The sequence below is a fragment of the Urocitellus parryii genome, chromosome 10 (genome assembly GCF_045843805.1).
Source record: "Urocitellus parryii isolate mUroPar1 chromosome 10, mUroPar1.hap1, whole genome shotgun sequence".
NCBI classification, from domain to species: domain Eukaryota; kingdom Metazoa; phylum Chordata; class Mammalia; order Rodentia; family Sciuridae; genus Urocitellus; species Urocitellus parryii.
Window position 1 is genome coordinate 52,280,172 of NC_135540.1, and position 24,218 is coordinate 52,304,389.

Below are 24,218 nucleotides of genomic sequence, written 5' to 3' on the forward strand. Positions count from 1 at the left end.
ACAGAGTCCATCAGCTTTGGATCTTACACTAGTCATCTAGATTGACTTCCAAGGCCAAGATATCTTAATATTCTGTGCTCATTGACTCAGGTGTATAGATGACATAATATATTTCCAATAGCTTTTTTGGCTAAAATAATACATATGCCAGGTTGCTTTATTACAATGGGATCTGAAGTCAGAAATTATTTCTCGTGTGTGTGTGTGTGTGTGTGTGTGTGTGTGTGTGTGTGTGTGTTGATAGGCACCAAAAAAGGAGGGGTGTGAAATTCATTCCAATCCTTGAGATTAATTGGAAACACTCCCACTCATCATTGTGCCTATGGATTCCAGAGACAGTAAAAACATAGAGCAAATAGGATGCAGTTATTGATGGGATGTTTGTTAAGAGGGAAGAAAAAAAATTAAACACCTGAGGATTCATCATATTATGATACATTATAGACAGGCAGGTGTTAAGTAAAAACCAGTGAATTTCTCCTGGGATATGTTGAGTATAATGTGCAGTGTGACGTCCAGGCATAGATTATTAGAGAAAGTGAGAAATTTGAATGGGGAATTGTATCAGGCTATAAGACATCTGAGAGTATCGGCTATGTGAGAGTAAGAGAGGTCCTCCAGCAAATTGTTATCTGTCTTTCTGGCCATCTCTTGGGTTACCTTTCTGACTTTTATTTTTTCTTTTTGCAATCTTTTAAGCCCCAATTTTGAGCCAGCTTCTCAAACTATACTTTTGGTGATCTATTTAGTTGTATGGCTTTGAATACTATTGACAGACTGATGTAACTGAAAATAATCTTTAGCTTCAACATTTACTGAGTCCCTAATTTGTATGTGACTGCCTCAGATATCTACTTGAATTATGTGTACCTCAAATTTAGCTTGTTCAAAACAGAAGTCTTAATTTTACCATCAGTCATGTTTTTTTCCAGTTCAGTTTTATCTCAGTACATATCACTGTCATCAACCTTGTAGAAGAAGAAAAAACTAAGCATTATCCTGGTTTACTGCCTTTCATGCATCCTCTCACACACAATTCTTTTCCAAGTTGTTTCTTCTAGAATGTCTCCTAAATCTACTTCCTTTCTTTTTGATTACTGCAGTTTAACTTCATGCAACTACTCTTTAAGCCTTCAGTTCTTTCTCTCTACAAAAAACGGAAATGACCTTTTACTTTTTAATTAATTAATTATTTTTTAATGATGCTTAGAGATCCAACTCAGGGTCTTGCACACATTCTGCACATATTACACCACTGAGCTATGTCCCCAACCCATTAGAGTGACCTCTTTAAAGTCCAGATCAGGTATGTCACTAATCTACATGTAATGCTCTAATGGACTCCCATTGGATTTAAGTAATAATCTCAACACCTTACCCCTCTAACCATAGCTCTACCCTATGCAACTGTATCTTAAAACCACTCATTCCCTTGCTGGCTGGGAACCAACAAGATTGGTTTCTTTATTCCTCATATATTTCAAGCTAATTTATGCTTCAGCGAACTTGTACTTTTTGTTCCCTCTGACTGGAACAATCATCCCCGGCTCACCTATCACTGGTTTTTCATTCAGTTCAAATAGAAGTCAACAACTCAGTCTTTTCCCTAACCGCTCTTTCTGAAGAGTCCTGTTTCAGTTCCTCTATCCCATCACTCATTCATTTCTTTCATTGCGTAGTACTTATCAACCTAAAATAGTCTCATTTGTCTACTGGTTTATTTATAGAAACTTTACCAATGAAGAAAACCAGATTGGCATGCTCATTGCTTTCTCCCTAGAACAATGCCTGGAGAAATGAAAAGATGAGTGAAGTTCGAGAGAAGATAGTCTAGGCCAGAATCCCGAGGTTTCAGCATTTAAGGAATAAGCAGAAGAAGGGAGCTTCAGGGGGCACTGAATAGGAGTGATGATAGAGGAAAACCAAGAGCAAGATGTCACTCAAGTGAGAGTAGTGCCCTAATACAAGCTGAAAACAAGAGTTTGGAAGAATAGGGAAGTCATGGTTTTAGGTGAACAGGAAAGACTATATGGAGAAAGAATATTTTTAATCAAACCTTGGAAGATAAGTAGGGAAGTGTTATAAAGAGTAAATGGAAGAACAGAGGTATAGAGGAAGAAAATGCATGACTGGCAAACAGTCATACAATTTATCTTTCACATATCTCACTTTTTAGTGTCAGTGTTCTCACTAGAGGGAAAAACACTCTGTTATGATCACACAGTGAGTGGAATAAAGGATTGAAATACAATTTGATTTGGTTGACCCTATTTACTGCAATTTAAGCCATTGTCTACAGGTAGCTTGTGTTCAACCTGCAATCAACAGGATGCCCATATTGGAAGGAGGTCTGAGCAAGCAGGGTTAACAATGAAGACAGTTTCTTAAATTTGATTATGCCCATGATAGATAGCCTCAAGGGAAATTGAGGTTGAGGATAAAATAACTATTACCATGTTAGTACTTTATCTGTTCTGAATTGAGAAACTTCAGTATGTCAGAGTCTTAATCAACTAAGAGGGCTGAAAAGTTCATTTTATCCATAATCATAATGAAGAATACCTTCACTTTTTGTTTTGTTAAATGACTCAATGTACCTTTCAGATTTAAGTATAGCAGGATTCTGAGATTGCATTTAGTCTCAAAGACTCAAACTACTAAAACAAGTTGATACAAGTTACAACTGTTGAGTCATTTTTCTTATGTGTTTAATCGGGTAGGTTGTTTAACCAGTATTTGCTTATATTTGTGTACACATACACACACACATTGTAAAACAGATTAAAATTGTGCATTTTAGTGAATACAAAATCATATTAGATGTCCCAAAATTTTAGAAACTGAAATTGTGTGTCACTGGCCTGCAATTCTAATTCCTACATAGCTACATACATATACACTAGGGATTAAACCCAGGGGTGCTCTACCACTGAGCTATATCCCAGCACCCCCCACCCTTTAATTTTTTATTTTAAGGCAGGGTCTTGAAAAGTTGTTGGGGCCGCAGTCTCTCAAGTCATTGGGATTATAGGCAAGTGCCCCCATGCCAGCTAAATTTTCTTTATATAAGTGTTCTCCACCTTTCCCTTCACATTGAATCTTCTTCCATTCACAACTAAAGAAATTTTAAAGATTATTAACACCCACTACCCAAATCTCTGTTACGATGATCAACCTCTTTTTTTCCCCCCTTTGGGTATGGGGGATTAAACTCAGGGGCACTAGACCCTTGATCCACATCCCCAGCCCTATTTTGTGTTTTATTTAGAGACAGGGTCTCACTGAGTTGCTTAGAACCTTGCTTTTGCTGAGGCTGGCTTTGAATTCATGATCCTCCTGCCTCAGCCCCTTATCTTCCAGCCTTCAGCCTCCTGAGCTGACTGAGATTATGGGCCTGCTCCACCACACCCAGCTATCAACCTTGAGTGTCCCCATTGTTCCATTTTTTTTTTTTTTTGGTCATGAATCTGATGGCATTTTTCTGTTAAAACTTCGTGACCTACCCATATATTAGGTTTTAAGGCTCTCTGAGAGGACTGTGACCAGTCATCATTGTTTCTTGTGCCACTAAACACAGGAATCGGCTCATGCGCTCAATAAACAATGAGTTTCAACTTCAGTTTTGAGAGTATGCGTCAGAAAGTATCCCTTTAAAGTTTGTTGTCTCTAGTCCCACAGGATATGATGCTTACTTTTATACAAAATGCCATGAGTCCTTTGTATAAAATGTAATTTTCTTCAACTGAGTAATACTTAAATAGAAAAGAATGGGTTATTTCAGTGTCTCTCTGTAATAATATCTTATGATCACTTGCCAGACCATGAAATACGTGTATTAGAAAATTAATGAAAGAGCTTTTAAAGCTTTATAACATTTGACCTATATTTATTACTAAAAAGTCTGCATTCTGATTCAGTGCATTATAATTTCAATTGAAGTTTAATTTAGCTAGGATGCACTTTTAGATGTTTTTAAAATTGGGTAGCTGTGTGGCAGCCTTCCAAAGATGGAAATGCCAGAGTGGGCTCTGAGGAAAGACTCAGTTTTGAAAATATTTTCAAAGAGAAACGGGAATACAGCATTTTCCCAGCAATGCTTCAATAAAGCCATTTTCAGTCTCATCTCGGCATTAACTGCAGTGAAAATGAGATCAGCCAGTTTTTTCCTCAGCTGCAGTGATTTCACCATCTCTTCATGCTGCATATTGCCACAAAGAGAATATTTAAAGACAGAAATGAATTTATTTTGAATTTGAACTGGAATGCCAACTCAGATCTGGGATTCTAACCCATCACCCCTCTCAGTAGAGCTGTGTTGAATTTTACGCAATACCATAAATGGATGGTCAGAGTAACATTTTCACTGTAAGTCAATACCTATGAATACAGATCTGACACTTCAGAGTTCTGTTTTCTCCACATGTGGCTGAAGAGTTAACTTTCCCATTAAGAGTCTAATAACCATTTGCTTCTACTCTCTGTTCTATCCTCAAATCAAATTAATTTAGCTTCAGAATATTTTATGATCTTTAATAACTAACGGGGTTTAGAAGATAGTGTGTAAAACATTTTTATGCAGTGAATGTTAGAGCTTGTGTACTTGGTGTTCCTAGGGAAGAGAAAAGTGGACAGGCATAGAAGAAAGAATGTTAAAGCCAAAGACTAAATAAAAAGAATGTTTCCTATGTGTTTATTTTACTGTAATTCTTTGCATCAGGTTAAGGGAAGTACTGTTTTGAATTTAAGTGTGTGTGTGTGTGTGTGTGTGTGTGTGTGTGTGTGTGTGTGTGTGTGTTGGACTGGGCATTGAATCCAGGGGCACTTAACCACTATGCCACATCCCCAGCCCTTTTTACATTTTTGAGTTGCTCAGGACCTTGCTAAATTGTTGTGGCTGGCTTTGAACTCCCAATTCTCCTGCCTTAGCTTCCCTAGCCACTGGGATTACAGGTATGCACCACCACCTGGCCTATTTTGAATTGTTTCATGGAAATGTTGGCGTTTCTGGTTTTAATAGTTTGGTGACCATTAAATTAATCTGAATCATTTTCTTCTTCCTATTTTGAGCTTATTTTAATTGGTATGCTTTTCTTATGGTGCCCTTTTTATAAGAAGGCTGTTAAAGCCAGAGTTCTTATTCTAAATACATAGAAGGGGAAGGAAGGGAAGGTGGTTGGTGATACTTTAAGTGTATATTGCTTCAGATTTGCATTTTATATACCATATTCAACAATAATTGTAGGGCAAAAGTAATGATTTGCCACAGGTTAAGACAAAGTTAATATAATTTTTATAGACTTTTTCTCTAGAAAATACTATTTTTGTTCTATGAAAAAATGCCTTAAACTTGAATCATTCACTGATTAATTTGAAGTTGTTTTCACACAAAAGCTAATCTATCTTTCAGCAGACACAGCTATAATCATGATAACAGATGTATAGCGATATATGTTGAACCAACTGTTGGCAAAATCAATCTTAAATACATCCTTCAGTGTGACATGTGTATTTATGATAACTCATAAGTAATGCTGAGGTTATATGGAAATTTCTTTGCAGGGTATTAGGTTTTATTTTGAATTCAGTGTTACACAGAATTACATTATTTTCCCTGAAAGCCTAGATTTAATGAGTTTGTAATGCTTTTTCATGTTTTCTTTATTCTTCACTTGATGAGCTGTGAAGATATGTATCGGTGCTATTCAAAATAAAAGGGGTCATCATTCATATTACCCCTTTTGAACAAACCCTTATTTTACTTCAGAAACATAACTTAGATGGTCTATTTAAATTATATTAGGGACAAAAAGTGATTTTCTGTATGTTGCAAATAACAGAGTTACACATGGTAATTTAATGTAAATAAGGTTTTTACTGGGAATCTGAATTTTCCTGTTTGACTTTCTAAATTTAATTAAACTAAATTATTTACTTATTTTGTACCTGAAATTTAAGCCAGGGGTGCTTTATCACTGAGCAATATCCCCAGGCCACTTCTTTTTTTTGAGACAGGGCCTACCTAAGTTGCTGAGGCTGACTTTGAACTTGTGATCCCCTGCCTCAGCGTCCTGAGTTGTTGGGATTACAGGTGAGCACCACCACACCCAACTTAATTTAACTAAATTTTATTTGGTACCAGGAATTGAACACAGAGGTATTCTGCCACTGAACTACATCTCCAACCCTTTTTATTTTGAGACTAGGTCTCCCTAAATTTTCCAGACTGGCTTTGAACTTGTAATCCTCTTGTCTGAGTCTCCCGAGTAGCTGGGTTACATGCCTGGCTCTAAATTTTATTTTTAAGTTTTCGTTATGTGTTAGGGTTGTTTTATTTTCCACTCAATACTAGTATTGACGATTCTGTTCTACTTGATACATGGCATATTTGGGAAAGTTTAGAAGAATACAGGGGTTTTGTAGTCATGCTATAAAAAGTTTATTCACTTCAAGGCTGATGAACTGTTGATAGAAGAATTCTTTCCCTTTTATATGTGAGCATATTGACATTTATGTTTTGTTTTTCTATTCTCCAATGACATAAAGAGTGACATTTAGAAAATAGCTATTGAAAGCTAAGTTTCAGACTGGAGATGTAGATCAGTGCTTGCTTAGCATGCACAAAGCCCTGGGTTCAGTCCTCAGGAGCTCAAATAAATAAAGCTAAGGTTCTATATTTATTTTAGTTCTATACCCTAGTATTATCCTTTATGAATTCTTTTTTAAAATTTAATTTATATTTTTTTAATTTTTTAAGATTTGTTTCCTTTACTCAACTTTTTTAAAGATGCTGATGGACATCTTTATCTATTTATTTATTTATTTATTTAGTGGTGCTAAGAATTGAACCCAGTGCCTCACACATGCTAGGCAAGTGCTGTACCATTGAGCCACAAACCCAGCCTTTCCTTTACTAGATTCTTTATGTTAATGCAGTTCCTCAACTCTGGTTTTATTTCTATTCTACTTATAAACCTTATGAAGTATAAATCCATAACATTTTCTGTGATCTGGAATTGTATACTTGGGAGTGATACTCTTTTCTGATTTCTTGGCGGGGGGAATATTGCAGATTGAATACAGAAGTACTTTACCACTGAGCCACATTGCTAACCCTTTTTATTTTTTATTATTTATTTATTGATTGATTGATACTGGTGACTTAACACAGGGACAATTTACCACTGAGCTATATCCCAACCCTTATTATTTTTTTCTTTTAAGACAGGGTCTCACAAAGTTTTTCAAGGCCTTGCCAAGTTGCTGAGACTGACCTTGAATTTGAGATCTTCCCAAGCCTCTAGGATTACAGGCATGACCCTCCATATCTGGTTATATTTTAAAAGACAGGGTCTTGCTAAGTTTTTTGGGGGGCCTGTGTAAATTGCTGAGGCTGGGCCAGAACTCACGATCCTCTTACCTCAACATCCTTACCCACTGGGATTATGCAGTATAGGCATGTACCACCAAGCCCCTGGTGATTTTCTTGAAGTGACATGTGGGAATGTAGAGATCACAGAAGCTTTCTTTTTAAGATTTAATCATAATCCTAAATTCTCATCTGTCTCTGAAGTTAAAATATGTATATGACAAATCACTTTGGAGGTAACTAATTGCTACTCTTGAAGTTATTGAGAAAAAAGATTACTATTTAATTATAATGTTAGGAATGACTTTCTGCTAGGTGCCATGGTGAAAGCTGTATAACATAGGAGACTATGACAGGGAGATTGCAAATTTTTGAGGCCGGCCTGGACAACTTAGTGAGACCCTGTCTCAAATTTCTAAAAAACGGTGAAGAAGACTGGAACTGTAACTCAGCTATAGAGCACCCTTTGAGTTTAGTCCCCAATATTGAAAATACAACATTTACTCTTTCATAACTAATATTTGGGCTTACAGTTTTATAACTACTTTGACTATTTTCATCTTAAAAGAAGAAATAATTGAGCTAAAAACAAGGCATTTCTATTTTAATTCATTTTTGTTGATATTTATAGATATATAATTATGCATAATAGTGGAATTCATTGTGACGTTCATACATGCATATAACATAATTTGGTCAGTTTCATCCCCCAGTTTTTCCCCTTTCTCTCCCCTCTCCCGTCCAACTGGTTCCCTTTTCTGCTTGTCTCCCATTGAAATTCATGGGACACACCTGCCCCGCAACACGCACACATTTTTTCTCTCTAGCTTCCACACGTAAGAGAAAATGTACAACCCTGGACTTTCTGAGTCTAGCTTATTTCACTTAACATAACGCTCTCTCTTTTTTTTTTTTTTTTTTTTTTGGTTAATTTTCAATGGACCTTTATTTATTTGTTTATTTATTTATTTTTATTGGTTGTTCATAACATTACAAAGCTCTTGACATATCATATTTCATACATTAGAATCAAGTGGGTTATGAACTCCCATTTTTACCCCAAATACAGATTGCAGAATCAAATCGGTTACACATCCACATTTTTACATACTGCCATATTAGTTATGGGATAATAAACATGGAGGGAAATGAATTACAGTAGATGGGGTAGAGAGAGAAGATGGGAGGGGAGGGGAGGGGGGATAGTAGAGGATAGGAAAGGTAGCAGAATACAACATAACGCTCTCTTGTTCCAAAAATTGTCCTTCAGATAACATAATTTCATTCCTTAAGGCCAAAAAAAACTCTGGTAGACATATATCACATTTTCTTATCTATTCACATGTTGATGGATACCAATAATGTTTCCATAACTTGACTTTTGTGAATTGCATTGCTGTAAATGTGGGTATGCATATGTCATTATTATAGAATGACAACTTTTTTTTTTTTTTTACGAATCTTTTTGTTCATTATATAATCTAGATATGTTCCATTAAGAGAGAAGCTGACATAGCTTTTCTCCCATTTGGAATTAGGCTTTCTCTTTATGCTCTTAATTGTTATGTTTGCTGTGCAGAAGTTTTATAATTTGTTGTCATCCCACTTTAGGATTCTTGGTTCATTTTTATTTCTTGAGCTTTAGGTGTCTTACTAAGGAAGTTGTGTTAAACAGTCTGACTTTTCTCCAATCTATGTTTCTGGCACTTTTGTAAAGGCTCCGGAGACTGTATCTGTGTGAGTTTGTCTTGATGTGTTTTACTTTATTCCATTGGTCGATGTGTCTGTTTATATGCCAATACTATTCTGTTTTTGTTACTATAGCTTTGTAGTACAATTTGAGATCTGGTATTGCTCTTATTGCTGAGGATTGCTTTGGCTTTTCTGGATTTTTTATTCTTCCATATGAATTTAAGGACTGTTTTTTTGATGTTGTTTGTTTGTTTGTTTTGGTGGGGGGTATTGGTAGTTCTTTGAAGAATGTCATTGGTGTTTTGATGGGAATTGCATCAAATCTATAGATTGCTTTTGGTAAAATGGCTATTTTAACAGTATTAATTCTGTTTGTCCATGAACTTGAAGTTCTTTATTTCTAATGTCTTCTTCAATTTCTTTCTTTAGTGTTCCGTAATTTTCATCAAAGAGGTCTTTCACCTTCTTGACTTATTCCTAGGTTTTTTGTCTGTTTCATTCTCAAATTATTTTTCAGTGAATTTATTATTGGTGTATAGAAATACTTTGGTTTTTTGCATGTTGATTTTTACATCCTGGTAAGATACTTTTCTAAGGAAAAGTTTGAATAGTTAGAAAAACAATATGATTTAAAAAATATGAAAGGAAGGATAGTTTGTTTTATCAGTTAATTTGAAGTTAAAGCAACACTTGCATATGAACATGTCCATCTAGGTTGAAAGTGTTGAAGAATTTATACTCTGCCCGTGTACAGGTTCTCATCAGTGCTTGTATGATTTGACTCTGCGTACCTTTATTCATGCACATACACATTAGGACACGTCTCTAACTCGGGATCATGCATTTACAAAGAGAGATCATGGACTTGTTCCAGAAGACATCACTTTGGGGTGCACACCATTGCCCAAGACTTATTCCTTAATAAATACCAAACCAAAAAAGAAAGCAACAACAATCTTATCTTTCCCTCAAAGTTAATAGGATCAAAGGGAAATGAATTGGTATAACCAAACTCATCAGAGTCATACTTAAACAAAAGTATACATTTATCAATTAATAATTAATTTTATGATTTATATCTTTTATCAGGGTACTACTTGCATCAGTTGAACCCAATGTTTCTTGGAGATGGAGAGTCGTGGAATATTTTATTGGGACCTCAGTGAACATAGCTCCTCAATCATTTCTGCCCCATTAGAGAATTTACTTGCCTAGTGACTGACTCACAGTGTTCAATTTAGAGTTCTTTTTCCCAGGAGAGGACTGATAAAGAGCACCAGATTTCTTCTTTGTCTTAAACTGACCATCACCATCTCCTTACACTTTGGCTCCAAAGTTGAACAGTTGCATTTCATATCTGCCTCTTCCTGGTATGAACTACATCAAGCCCCTTTTTAAGTTTAAGTTTCTGTTTACTAACCTGTAAAGTGAAAGTGAGCTGAACTTTCTATCAGGCAAAATGTAGTCTCTCTGATGGCTTATGTCATCAAAGCTGAAGCTGCTGTAGATTTTTACCATTGCCAGTTTTAGAGAACCTTAGAATTCAAGAACTCAGTTCTTACATGTAAGCACAGTGATTTCTCCATAGATTACATTATTGTTCTCTTTTAAAAATCAAGATGTGGGGAGGTCATAACTTGCTCTCAACTCCACATCTAGAACTAGAACTTATTTTTCATATTTTAAATAGCTGTTCTTCTATGTCTTGTCTTCCTATTGCATAAATAAAAATCCTGAATGATAGAGGACACATTTTATACTAAGTCTAGATCCCATAGGTTGTTTGTACAAGAAAGTTTGTAAGAAAAATTTATAATGTCTTTCTGCTTCTATTTTGATTGCCGTCTAAAATAAGCACTCGACTTTTGGGTCACCTTATGTTTCTGATGAATGTATGGTTGCATGATGTTCTTGAAAAGTATCAACACAATTGGTGTTTTTCATTTTGCTGATACCTTAATCCATTTCAGAATTTATTTTACATTATTTTCTTCTAAATGAACCAAAAAATAGTTTTATCTATGTTATGAAATGATGTAGGCAGTTTTCTTTAGGACTGGCACATTGAAGTATCTTAAAAATAGACCATTGATAAGTTTAATGGCATCTGCTTTATTAATCTTTAAGTATCAAGATTTAAGAATGCTCATCTTACCTTCAAGAGTAACTTTGTAACATTCTACAAGTTAACCAAGATAATATAGTCACTAATTGTTCCAAAATGAGAAGAAAATTGACTAGGTTGTCATGGTAACTGGTTGATTAAGATTAGATCAGTATGAAGATGGCGCTTTTCAAGTTTGTACAAAACTTCTGAGAAACACAGATGGCATGCCTTTTGAGACAGTGGTAGAGAACAAAGCATCTTTGAGAACAGCAGATTTCATGAATACAATACAGTGTATATTGTCAAAATGTCTGTGTTGCAAGTATCCCTGTTACGAAGTTTTACAAGAAAACATTAGATATTTTGTTAGTCTGTTCCACATTAATATTGTTAAAGCTCCCTGGGGATGAAATAATTTACTGACTCTAATTTAGTTACCTACATTTGTTAGTTTTATTTTTGCATTCTTGATTTTAGGACTGAGGACATGACCCAGTATATCTAAAAATAGAGACTTAACACACTGACTTAAGTCATCTTGGTTAATTAGAAATTTATTATATAATTTGGCTATAAGACTTTGTTTGAATCTCACTATTAGTGGAATCTGACTATATAGTATTATTTGGGGGCAGGGAGAGTGAGTACTAGGGGTTGAACTCAGGTCCACTTGACCACTGAGCCACATCCCCAACCCTATTTTGTGTTTTATTTAGAGACTGGGTCTCACTAAGTTGCTTATTAGTGCCTTGTTTTTTGCTGAAGCTGGCTTTGGACTCATGATCCTCCTGTCTTAGCCTCCCAAGCCACTAGGATTACAGGTGTGTGCCACCGTGCCTGGCCTGACTATATAGGATTTAATGTTGCAGCCTTCATTTTTACCCTGATGTTTTTGATTTCCCCATAGACTGCCCTATTATTTATTTTTTCCCCTTAGCACTCAACATCTTGTCATCCTGCACGATTTATTTCCTTATTATGTCTACTGTTTCTTCACTAGACTATCAGGTTCTTGGACAGGGATATTTGTCTTTTTTGTTCAGTGGTGTATTTCTGATGACTACAACAGGGTCTGACACACAGGATCTATCCAGTTATTTACTGATTAAAATAATGAATTAACTTGAACCAGGTACTGTGGCTTTTGCCTGTAATCTCAGCAACTGGAGAGGCGAGGCCAGTCTCAGCAACTTGGCAAGGTGCTATCCCGAAATAAAAAACAAAAAGGACTGGGGATGTAACTCAGTGGTAAAGTACCTCCGGTCAATCCCCAGTATTAAAAAATGAATACCTTGAAGGGTTATTTTTGTAACTGTCATTGTCATCATTAAAACATTTAAATAATGAACTCTGTTAGAAATTACATGAAGTTTAATATATTACTAGAAACCACTTTAGTAGACTTATGTAATAGTTTTATTGAAAAACATCATACTTGAAGGTATAAAAATGAAACTTTTTCTTATAATTTCCCTTCAAATGTGTGACAATCATCCCTCATTCCATTTTCCCTCTGGTATCTTGTTGAACAAATTCCATAATTTTTACAGCACCTTTTGGCTGTTATTTCAGATTTTGAAAACTCAGTTCTGTTCATTGTTTTAAAATGAACCCTTCAAGCCTTGAGACAATCAATGTTCTTCCCCAGCAGTGTTAAACTCCAGGCCCCACACTTGGAGTTGAAAGTGAGGGTCTTACTCTGAACACCTTCTTTTCCTCTCCCTGTTCAGCACCAACCCCTAAGAGATTAGGCAGGACTGAAAGAGGATGAAGAGGGGCTCAGAGCTCCTTCTGCACCTGTGCATGCTGCAGTATTCTTTAAATGTCACCATTTTTGTGTCTGACATTGACTGGCTATTGGATGCCCTCTCTGGGGCAGGCATCCAAATTCTGTCATGACACATGGGGGGATTCTTGAGAGGCCTAAAAGGCTCTCGCCTCATGACTTCCTGACATGGGAGATCTGTCTCCCCTTCATCTCTTCTATCACCATATCTGTACCCACTCCAGTGTTGCCCACTCCACAGACTCTTTCGGTTGTACTTCCTTGTTCCGTGGAAAAATTATCAGGGTATCAGCATGATCAAGACTAGTCTTTTTTTTTTTTTCTCTGTAGTACTTTCTTTAAATTGAAAATTTAAAGGACTGGATAGACTGTATCCAACTAAATGTTCCTAGATGGTGTCCCAATAAGGACAACTAGCTCTTGATTATTCTAATGACAGAAGTGCAATTAAAAACCTCATTTTTTAAAACAATTTATGATTCTAAGAGCTTGTGACAATGTACAATGCTTGTGATAAAAATAATTTCCAATTACATTTGATGATATTTTCTTTCCTGTATATCTATTAGTTTGTTGAGAGAGGCCAGGAATAAACCCAAATTCAAGAAACAACTTCAGGATTAACTAAAGTGTGGATAATTGGGAACTGACATGGTCATTTTCATCTTACCAATTGGCAAACTTGTTGGTTGAGTTGGGTTGCAAACTATGAACAGATTTATTTCTAAACTGCCAGGTGTACGCTCATCTTAATTGCAGATCTGTAACTCTAAGCACTTTCTTCCATTCTTTAGTGAGTTCTCCTGAAGTCTCCCCCCCTCAATCTATACATTATTAAATTTTATCTATACAGTTTCTTTAAGATAAAAACCAAATTTTGAGGCTTCATAAGTAGAAATTAAATAATACCTATTGAATATTTTGAAAAACCTGGTAGGGCCTCCTGTCTAGGCATGCAGTGCACCACAGAGGCAATGTACACACTGAGCGGCAGCAACTTGTCTAATGCACTTTTAGATTTTTTTTTTTTTTTTTTTTTTTTTTTTGGTACTGGGATTGAATCCATAGGAGCTTAACCAGTGAGCCACATCCCCAGCTTTTTTTTTTTTTTTAAATTACAGACAGGATCTTGCTGAGTTGCTTAGGGCTTTGCTAAATAGCAAGTTTGACTTTGAACTAACAATCCTCCTGCCTCAGCCTCTCAAACTGCTCAGATTACAGGTATGTGCCACCATACCTTGCCTCATATTCTTCATACTTAATCCACATATGAAATACTACATTCCATGGCCGGGGCTGTAGCTCAGTGGCAGAGAGCTTGATTAGCATGTGTGAAGGAAGCACTGGGTTCGATCCTTAGTACCACATAAAAAATTAAACAAAGGCATGCTGTCCATCTACAGCTATAAAAAAACAAGTTAAAAAAATACTACATTCCAGACTCAACATATAGCTTAGATACATTTGCTATTGGAAGTAGATGTTTTGGATTGATTGACTCTAGTTTACTTTAAAATTTTAGTATTAGGTTTAAATTAATGTTAGTGTTAAATTAATGAAGGATACTTGGGACTCAGCAACCACTGATAATTACAATGTAATTAAGAAAGTCCAACTAGCAAGGCACCTGACACATGCTGTAATCCCAGCAGCTCAGGAGGCTGAGGCAGGAGGATCACAAGTTCAAAACCTGCCTCAGCAAGGTGAGGCACTAATCAACTCAGTGAGACCCTATCTCTAAATAAAATACAAAAATGGGCTGGAGATGGGGCTCAGTGGTTGAGTGCCCCTGAGTTCAATCCCTGGTACCCCTACCCCCCAAAAAAGAAAATCAAACTAAATAGAAGGAATTCAATAGTTGGCCTAAGATTGGAATTCAAAACAACATTTTGTTTAGGGTTTTAGAATACTCTACACAAGGTTATTCAATAGAAATTCCATAATGAAATACATTCTTCTGCACACATCTTGAATTAAGTATATGGTTGACATAAATTATGTTCCATTTTGGAAAGAAGAATCTAAAATAATTTGGAGAATACAGTCATCTGTTCAGGAGTTTTAATCGAATGTATCATTTTTCCTAATGTTTTTCCATGTCGAGAAATAATTGCTAATAGCCTGAATCACCAATGGAGCAACATTCTTCAGCGGATGTGACAGGAGTAAAAGCAGTAGTTCCCTGAGGCTAATGCTGAAACACATCGACCTTAGAGGATGCATTTCCTACAAGCAGCCAGTCTTAAGCATTAACCCCCACTAAACAGGACTCCCCTGATGGTATTTTATATATACTTGTAGTATTAGAACTTGAAGCCAAATGTTTTGTGTGTCTATTTTTTTTTTGGGGGGGGGCAGGACAGGGAATTGAACCCACTGCCACTGAGTCATATCCCCCCCTGCCTTTGCATTTTTTTGTTTTAGGAAAGGATCTTGCCAAGATGCCCAAGCTGGCCTTGAACTTGTGATCTTCCTCCCTTACCTTCATAAGTAGCTGGGATGATAGGCATGTCCCACAATACCTAGCTCAAAGGTTTTTTTTTTTTTTTAAATAGGAAAAAAGATTACTACCTTATAAAAGCTATACAAACATGCAAATTGACTCTTTTGTCCTTTGAAAAAAGCTGACATGAAATTTAAATGTGTATTTTTTTTCTAGACCAGGAAAAGGCATATCATCTAAAAAATTGAAATTTGAAAAAAAAAAAAGTGAAAACAAAAAGCTCTTTTCAAATCTTGAGCATCATCTACAGCTTTATGTGGTGAGAGATGCAGCTACCATTTGAATGATTCAAAAAGAGTCAAATGGTGTTGAGCTAAATTACAACCCTAAATGCATATTGGTGAAATGAGATGCTGATCCATTTGCACGCTAATGTGCTATTTTTAAGTCATGCATCATAGTTTCTTCAAAGAGGACTGTCATAATTATGATGGATTAGACTGCAGAGTCAGTCCTAGATGCAGTAATTGTTTCACAGATGCTGCAGATGCGACTTGAATTTATTATAAATTATTGTCAGAGAGGCAGGAGAAGGCATAAAATTAAATATCAAAAGAAAACTGCTGTGGCTAAAACCTGTTTTAGTCTTAGGAAACCAAAATGTTAGCTACTAGTCAAAAGGCCAGTATTTTCAACTGAAATAAACATGCTTCATAAATCTGTGCCTCTGACATAGAAGATAAAGGTCGACATAATTGGCATCTCCATCAATCTCCTCCTGCACTCCCGCTTAACCCATGAAAAATTATTCTGTGGCATTAGCTGAAATCATGAAGTGGCCATAAGATAATCATTGCACATTACTATTTATGTTAAATTACCCAGCTATAATTTGACCTTTTTAATTTCAAAAAAATGGTGGCATTTATGACAGAACTACTCTCTTCTGTTCCTTTGAAGGCCATGCTTGATGAGGGAATATTAGACTATTGGAATAAAAGAATAAGCAAAAAAATATGACTAGTGGGATCTAAATTATGTCATTTTTCATTAATTATATTTTAATATCTGTCACTTAAATGAATAATAATTTCTAAACTGCCTTTTTAGCCTTTAAAAGAAGGTCAATACTTATAATTTGAGGATTGTTCTTCATTTGTTCTATTTTGGGGGAGGCGAGTACCAGGTGGAAATAACTCACAGACACTTTGCCCCTGAGCTACATCACTAGCCTCACCTCCTGAGCTGCTGGGATTACAGGCCTGTGCCACCATGCACAGCTGTTTCTTTCATTTTTCAAGTTTAATTCACCTTTTAGCTCTTCCTGTAAACTGATGATGAAACCTTATGCTGTATCACATAGTCAAATCCTCTATGTGGTTTGAATAATGAGATATTACATTTTTATTAGCAAAGATAACTAGTGAGACAAAATAAAACATGCTATGTGTTTTCCTAGGGTAAGTGTTCAATAATCAGGAAAGTTTCCATAAGTCATTTGCTGAATATTACTAGTTTTTTATTTAAATATATTTAGTTATAGATGGATACAATACCTTTATTTTGTTTATTTACATTTTGTATGTAAATAACCCAGTGCCTCATGCTAGGCGAGTGCTCTACCACTGAGCCACAACCCCAACCTGCTAGTTTTTTTTTTTTTTTTTATTGAGTATTTTATGTGCTCTTTTCTGTGTTTGATGATCACTGGATCAATGGATATGCATCTCTACTTAAGTCACTGTATCTTCTGTCTCAGTAATATTGATAGATACTTTAATCATAGTTCATTTTTACCTTTTAAAACTAACTTTGACTTAGTGGGATACTTTTTTCTCCTTTACTAAGGCAAAAGTAAGAGAGAAATGAAGTGAAATTTCATGCATGATTTGGGTGGATGGTATGCAGACACTGACAGCATTTCAAAATGTTTTGCATGCTGGTCATAGTAATGCATGCCTGTAATCCCAGTGACTTGGGAGGCTGAGGCAGGAGATTGCTGGTTCAAGGCCAGCCTCAGCAACTTAGTGAAGCCCTAAAAACATAGCAACACTCTCAATAAAACATTCTTAAAAAGGACTGGAGATGTGGTTCAGTGCCCCTGGGTTCAATCCCCAGTACCAAAACAAACAAACAAAATGGTCTTCCCTTTTCCATCACTCCAGGAGACTTAAACAGCCCCATTGCCTCAGCATAACAATGCATCAGGCAGTATAGGATGTATACTAGCGCCACACCATGGTGCTTCGACTGAGAAGGGATTCAATGAATGCCTGACTGAATAAGTGAATGAACTAATATTTATGGACCTCCAGTTCTCTCAATGACATTATCAGGGGAGATAACAAAGTCTTCATCAAATATTTTAAAGAAACATTAGCAGTTCAACACAGCAAATATAATCTGGAAAGGTAGCATAGAAAGGGACAGAGTAACTGTGACAACTTAAAATTCCATGTCTTAAATATTTATTCCAATCCATATAAAGAAAGGATGCCTTGTTGAAGACTTACAAAATACCTTTAGTTGTGTTAATAAACAGGCTCACAGAAATGTCACCAAAACATTTTGTGGGTTTTTTGAAGTATCAACACTAAGCCTGGTAAAAAGCTTGAATGTTAGCAAAGTAGATTGGGGAGGAGGGTGGTATGTTGATTGAACCTAGGGTCCTCTGCTACTAAACTATATCCCCAGCTCTTATCTATCTATTAATTTATTTATTTTTGGTACCAGGGATTGAACCCAGGGCACCTAACCAGTGAGCCACATCCTCAGCCTTTTTTAAAAATATTTTACTTAGAGACAGGGTCTCACCGAGTTGCTAAGTGCCTTGCTAATCTCCTGAGACTGGCTTTGAACTCACAGTCCTCCTGCCTCAGCCTCCCAAGTTGCTGGGATTACAGGCATTTGCTATTATGTGATGGAAGAACTGCCAGAAGAGCTCAGGCCTAGCCTTATTTGAACCACTCACTATTTGATGCCTCACTTTAGATAAATCCCTCAGTTTTCCCACATACAAAGGATGAAAATAGAACTAGTTTTTTTTCTGATACTTACAAATGTTTCATACATTGTTAGGACCATCATCATCACATCAATTTTATTTGAATGTCATTTTAAAATTTCTTAGATTTTCAAAAGACTAAAATGACACTCAGTGATTATATGAGCAAGAGCTCTTTTGTCCAGTGCAATCCTGAGGTTCAGGAAGGCTCCCAAAATAATGTGGCATGTATTTTATCTCCAGGAAGTTGTTTTCTATTCCCTCCCAAAAGAAAAAGAATATGATTTGTTAGTATTTGAGTAGTTCTTACAGTGGTGTGCTGAAAACTAGCTCATGATAGTTTTGAGGAGCTCATTGTGAAATGTTCTGGAATTTCATGGGAGGGAGTGTGATAGCTTGACATTATCCATGACCATTAAGAGCATCTCTTAAGGAATATGTTTAAAAAAAAAAAAAAAACAGTTTCAAATTCTAACTAAATGTAACACCATGAAGAACACTCCCAGGAAGATTAACCAATCAGCCCTTCTAGATTTTTTTTTCAAAGGATTTTCTGCATATTCCCTTGTATATAAACTTCATATTAGTTTTAAGAAAAATTAGTGTTCAAATTTTGATTGGCCTTTTGTCCTCTTAGGTGAATTACTATCCGTCTTTTAAAATTGCTCCCCATTCTAAAATTCTGTCTTTGTTTAGAGAATAATTGTATATAACCCATTACTTGACAAACTACTTTACATACAGTGAATTGCCATGTATGCAGTTCCAATATTTAAATAAAATTGAGTATTTTTAAAGTGTTTAAATATTCACTTGCAAGGGGAATAGTCCTAATTAGTTTTGTATACTCTATGTTCTATGGTGTAGGAAAATGTGAAAGTTTGATTTCAGTATCAGAAAATAAATCCAGGCATGGTGATGCTCACCATAATCCCAGCAACCTGGGAGCCTGAGGCAGAACTGAAACTTTGAGGCCAGAGAGCCTCAGCAGCTTAGTGAAGCCCTAAGAAACTTGGTGAGTCCTTAGCTAAAAAATAAATAAACTCAAACTCTTTGTGTTCTCAATCTCAGAGAAGTAAATGGAATTGGTGTGGTCTTTCCCTGGCGAAACTCATGTTTACGTTTAATACTCATTGTGAGGTATTCAGAGATAGGGCCAACAGCAGTGATTAAAATTAAATAAAGTCATTGAGGTGAAACCCCATAGCAATAGTGGCTTTATAAGAGAAGGAGAAAAACCTGTTTCTCACCTTGATACCTGTGCTACCTTCAGACTTGGCCAGAAGGAAGGTCATCCAGTTGCAGCCACTCAAACTTGCAACAAAACCAAGAGCCAAAGTAAGCCTCTTTATAACTTGCCTAGTCTGTCGGACTATTGTTAGCAACAGAAAAGGGACTAAGGAATATCACAGAAAAATAAAACCAAAATTTATACCCATGTGTGTTTTTAACCCATCTGAAACTTAGTTTATTTTTTTTAAATGTTGCCCTTTTTGCAATCATTTAAATCTGTCAACAAATAACCTAATTCCATTATTACTGTTAAGCAGGAAAATAGCTACAAAATAGAACCTCCAAAGATTTTTTTTTTGTCTTATACAATAATTAACTTTTGTCAGCTTGAAAAAAATCTATGTGAATCTGGCAGGTAGAATATGGGAAAGCTTTTTCAATATTTCTACAAAAAACAAAATGAACAAGTCTCATTTTTTTATAATGGTTATCCATATAAAAGTAATAACCATTTGACACAGTGCTTTTCTGATTACTTATGAAATTATATAATATAATATAATTATATAATATCATGCTTAAAAAAATGGAGTTTAGGACACTGAAGTCAAAGAAATCATTAACTTTACTAAAATGACAGTTTAAATTTTCTGAATGAGATTCATAGACAAATGGAACTCAATGACAGATTATCTTTCATCCTAAAATGGGAAAGTATATAATTCTCCTGCCTTTCCTAGAGAATTAACCACCACTAACCCTTTCAAATCCAGTGGTCTTACTTACGAAAATAATTACTGCCAAAGACAGAATTCTGTCGATAAGTTTAAATTAGTGTTTGAAAATGACTATTATGTTTAAAATTCTGCAATGAAATAAAATTTTCATAAGTCACCTTCATTTCTTCTTAGGAATTATTATATTCATAAAAAGTTTGCAAGCCCCATCTATTATAATTTTGCTCTTGATACTTTAAAGATATCCAAAATAATGGAGAATAACATTGAGTGCTTAAAATATTTTTATCCCTAGAAAATCATGCAGGACAACTTGCATTGTATGGAGTTTCTGAGTTTTATTTGTGTAACTTGTCATAAATTTACACATGTATGTAGATGTAAATATCTTTTCATTTGTCTGTATACAAACTGGTTTTATAGTTGTCAAAATAACTTTTTTAATTGGTTGTTCAAAACATTACAAAGCTCTTGACATATCATATTTCATACATTTGATTCAAGTGGGTTATGAGCTCCCATTTTTACTCCGTATACAGATTGCAGAATCACATCAGTTACACATCCACGTTTTTACATATTGCCATACTAGTGACTGTTGTATTCTGCTATCTTTCCTATCCTCTACTATCCCCCCTCCCCTCCCATCTTCTCTCTCTACCCCATCTACTGTAATTCATTTCTCTCCCTTGATTTTTTTCCCTTTCCCTTCACATCCTCTTATATGTAATTTTGTATAACAATGAGGGTCTCCTTCCATTTCCATGCAATTTCCCTTCTCTCTCCCTTTCCCTCCCTCTTTTTCTCATGCTCTTCCTCCCTGCTTTGTTTTTAGTTGCTCTCCTTATATCAAAGAAGACATTTGGCATTGGTTTTTTAGGGATTGGCTAGCTTCACTTAGCATAATCTGCTCTAATGCCATCCATTTCCCTGCAAATTCCATGATTTTGTCGTTTTTTTAGTGCTGAGTAATACTCCATTGTGTATAAATGCCACATTTTTAAATCCATTCATCTATTGAAGGGCATCTAAGTTGGTTCCACAGTCTAGCTATTGTGAATTGTACTGCTATGAACATCGATGTAGCAGTATCCCTATAGTACGCTCTTTTAAGGTCTTCAGGGAATAGTCCGAGAAGGGCAATAGCTGGGTCAAATTGTGGTTCCATTCCCAGCTTTCCCAGGAATCTCCATACTGCTTTCCAAATTGGCTGCACCAATTTGCAGTCCCACCAGCAATGTACAAGTGTACCCTTTTCTCCACATCCTCGCCAGCACTTGTTGTTTGACTTCATAATGGCTGCCAATCTTACTGTAGTAAGATGGTATCTTAGGGTGGTTTTGCATTTCTCTGACTGCTAGAGATGGTGAGCATTTTTTCATGTACTTGTTGATTGATTATATGTCCTCCTCTGAGAAGTGTCTGTTCAGGTCCTTGGCCCATTTGTTGATTGGGTTATTTGTTTTCTTATTGCTTAATTTTTTGAGTTCTTTGTATACTCTGAATATTAGGGCTCTATCTGAAGTGTGAGGAATAAAGATTTTAAAAAAATATTTGGAGAGCTAATCAACCTAGTGTTTATAGAATTTATCTAAGCTTGCTTCTGTTCTTCTCAATTTGGGGAAGGGAGTAGTGGCCACAAAGTCTATTATGTCAAAAGAGTACAAATTTCCACGCTTCTAAAACCTACTCTTTATTAGGGGTTATTGATGATTAAGAGTATTATTCTAGCCCAAATCTATTGAACAGAATTCTTGTGCAAGCCATATATGGAATTGAAAACTTTCCAGTATTCATATGTAATATGTAATGCATATTTTTAAAATTGAGATTTTTAAATTATTTTTCATACTAAATCTTTGAAATCCATTTTTTACACTTGAAGTAATTTTTCACTTGGATTAGCAACATTGCAAGGGCTCAAAAGCTACATGTGACTTGGTGACTGTATTGGATGATGAATACTAGCCCCTCTCAACATTTGGGAAGAAATAGACCAAGCAAAAATTTCAGTTTCAATTTTATCTATTTAGAAATACACATGCTTAAAATTTATTTTACAAAGAATGAAGAGCAGTCTTCCTTTCGGTGTAATTCTTCAGCTGCTCATTCTTTTTCTTGTAGGTAGTATGACCATTTTTGTTATATATTTATTAGCAATAGCAAAAGTTTAAGAACAACCAAAGTGTCTATCAATAAAGAATGTTTCTGGGCACAGGAGCGCATGCCTGCAATTCCAGCAGCTCAGGAGGTTGAGGCAGTAGAATCTTGAGTTCAAAGCCAGCCTCAGCAGAAGTGAGGCACTAATCAACACAGTAAGACCCTGTCTCTTCATAAAAAAATAGAAAATAGGGCTTGGGCTGGGGCTCAGTGCCCAGTGCCCCTGAGTTCAATCCCAGGTAATCAAAACAGTATTTATTTAAATAAGTAATATGTTATGTTATGTTATGGGACAGCAAAAAATATATAATGTCATGTAGATGTTAAATGAATGAGCTGTTACCTGTATTTTCAGATGGAAGTATCCCAAATCATCTAAGGAAATTAAGGTATCTGTAGAACACTAGGAATAAAGTACATTAAAATAATAGGAATAAGCTTGAAAAGAAATTTGGAAGACTTGTTTGAATAAAACTGTTGCCCCATTAAGCCCCATTAAAGTTCTTTTTCAGAATATTTCTATCTATTCAGTTTATTTTTCTACCCAAAGTTTAGAATTGGCTTTTTTCATTCCTCAAAATATTCTGGTAATATTTTTGAGAGTAATAATATTTTTATTGAGAGTACATTGAGTTATTTGATACCTATCCAATAATATATTATAGTTTCCCATTATTTTGTTTTTGTGTTTGTATGTTCCTCAGTATTATTAAAATTTTTATGCAAATAGAGCTTTCACGTTTCTCTTACTCCTAGTGGGTTTTGAATTTTTTTCTATTATATAACTGTAGAATATTATTCTAATAAAGCCTCCAACAGGTAGCTGCTTTTCTTTATCTAGGCTGTAATATTTTATTCAGCTACCTCACTGAATTCTCATCACCTGTGAGTTTTGGCTGACCAGTATATAATCTTAATATCTTAAAAAAATGATGACCTTAGTGTTGCTTTCTAATGTTTCTTATTTCTTCTTGCTTCACTTGTCTTATTTGATAAGCAATGACTATTTTAGTAGAGGTATTTTTTGTAGCCTAGATGGAAAATAATCTCCCACCCCATTTACATTCTTAAAATAAATGTAATGAGAATGACTCTGGGAAAAATAATGACTGCATCATAAATGGGGAAACATTCACCTTATACATGGGTTAATTTTTGAGTACCCATTTACCCCTCTGCATGCCCTGTTATTTGGACTTTAAATTTTTCATCAGTCTCAAATGTGTATACTCACTCTTCATTGGGTACAAAAATGAACCAATTAGAAACTCTTCAGGAATCCATTGAGTGAGAGTAGACACAGTACCATTGAGTGTTGTGTCTAGTAATCGACTGTCTGCAAGATGCAGAAAGAGCATAGACATGGGAGTGGTTGACTCTCAGAGAGAATCCTAGGCAGAAGTGATATCTGAGATATCTGAGACAGTTATCATGTGAGCCATTGGCAGATATGATTAAGAAGGCATCTAGACTGGTGAAGTTTTCCATGTTTGGGTTTTTTAAAGCTGTTACTGATGAAATATGAAATGGGAGAGGAATTGGGGGGAATGACAGGAACCTGCCCATGAAAAACTGTTTATTTATATATGAATTCTCTATAGAAGTGGGCAGCCAGTCCTTATAGAAAACAACAAAGTCATCTAGAAAGGGCATGTTTTTTTGTTTTGGTGCTATGGATTGTATCCAGGTC

General features: G+C 35.5%; 1 protein-coding gene across 1 annotated transcript in view; it reads left to right on the plus strand.

Annotated features, from left to right (window-relative positions):
- Tet2 (tet methylcytosine dioxygenase 2) overlaps nt 1–24,218 on the plus strand; it is a 137,034-nt gene that overhangs the window by 63,550 nt on the left and 49,266 nt on the right. The gene's annotated exons all lie outside the window — the stretch shown is intronic.